Here is a 2,062-nt window from a genome sequence, read left to right on the forward strand (position 1 = left end):
GTGTGGGATTTCTCTGTTGTTAAAACAAAATAGAATACTGGAGTGGGTTGCCATTTCCTTCTCTTGACCTGGATCTTCCTGACCCAGGGATCAAACCTGAGTTTTCCACATTGTAGGCAAATTCTTTGCCAACTGAGCCACCAGGGAAGCTCCTAGATATTATACAATAAAACTATATTTTATACAATCTATTCTATTTAAATATATATATTAACTTGTAATAATGATCATATTTACATATTCTTACCTCCCTATGAAGCTTGAAAATGCATTTTAAAATTCCATTTTAATGTTTTCACTTTTAACTATGAGATTTATATATTTTTTGCTATTAAAAACAATAGTATATTGAAATTTTTGTATATACATCTTTATTTGCACTCCTGAATATTTCCTTATGATGAATTCCTAGAAGTAAATGATAATATTTTTAAAAATTTGGTTCAGGATAAAAATCAGTTTATATGAGTATTAATGATGTTAAGGATTCATTGGTTTTTTTTGAAAGGTACTGAACACATTCTTTTATTTTTTCACTGAAAATGAAAGGCGCTCAGTTGTGTCCGACTCTTTGCGACCCCATGGACTATACAGTCCATGAAATTCTCCAGGCCAGAATACTGGAGTGGGTAGCTTTTCCCCTCTCCAGGGGATCTTCCCAACTCAGGAATCGAACCCGTGTCTTCTGCATTGCAGGCGGATTCTTTACCAACTGAGCTATGCAGGAATTTTTTCACTAGCCAGCCATATTCTCTTTATTCTATTTACATGAACTTCACATTTCAATGTTTCTGAAATGATGCCATAACATAAAGTACTTTTTGCCATATTTTTAAAAAATTTTGTTTATTGAAGAAAAGATTAGCAATTGCTTATCTTTATGAAAGTACTAGGATTTTCATTGCTTTTAACTTTTCATTTTGATAGTAATAAAATAGCATCTCATTTTTGTTTTCATTACTTTAGTAACAGTGGTATTGAATTCAATTTCATCAGATGGAGCTTTATATATATATATATATATTTCTTTTTAAATGAAAAATAATTTAAACTGTTAAATAGCAGGCAACTTTCTGAGATGCTTAAAGGCTGGAATGTAGCCTTGCTATTGCTGGAGACTTGATTCAGGAAACAGCAGAGCCTGATGTTTGCAAATATTCACTTGAACAGAGGCACATTATATTGTTTGCATAATTTCAACTGACAAATGATGTAAACCTGAATGTAAAACTGCAGTACATAATAAAAATTGAAGTGTGTTCTCTCCTCTGGCAGGATCAACAATCATTCTCCCAACTAGCACACTGTATGAATTAGAAACAGCCCCTCTTTAGGACACCTCACTGTTTGCAATCTGCCAGCAAACTGTCCAATTTACAAATCTACAGTATCTACATCAACAAATCTACAAGCACTATGAATGCAAATTTTGTCCCTTGGAGTGGTGTCATACACAATTTACACATATAAGGACCAATTAAAGCTTTAGCACTTGGCCAAAATGGGTTTCAAAGTATTTTCAGAGACTTTTGATCAAATTTATTTTCATGTGTGAGTGTATATAAATAGGTATATATATATATATACACACACACATGTGTATAAACATTCAATGTAAATATGTGTGTATTTATATTTTTTATATAGTTACAGACTGAATGAATATTTGAGTTGCTCATCCCCTTGCCCCTGTCAAATTCCTAAATTGAAATCTAATCCCTAATATCATGATATTTTGTAGGTGAGGTCTTTGAAAGGTAATTAGAAAAAATAAAAATAAAATAAAAAAGAAAGAAAAGTAATTAGATTTTGAGGCTTCCCAGGTGGCATTCATGGTAAAGATGTCAAGGCAGGAGACATAAGTGATGTGGGTTTGATCCCTGGGTTGGAAAGGTCCCTTGAAGGAGAACATGGCACCCTGCTCCAGTATTCTTGCTTAGAGAATCCCCATGGACAGAGGAGCCAAAGAGTTGGACATGATTGAAGTGACTTAGCACACATATAGAGTTCTTGGACTCCCTGAAATTTGTAAGAAGACACTCTCCTCAGAAGCATTATTGGT

This window comes from Ovis canadensis, chromosome 6 (genome assembly GCF_042477335.2).
Source record: "Ovis canadensis isolate MfBH-ARS-UI-01 breed Bighorn chromosome 6, ARS-UI_OviCan_v2, whole genome shotgun sequence".
Lineage (NCBI taxonomy): Eukaryota > Metazoa > Chordata > Mammalia > Artiodactyla > Bovidae > Ovis > Ovis canadensis.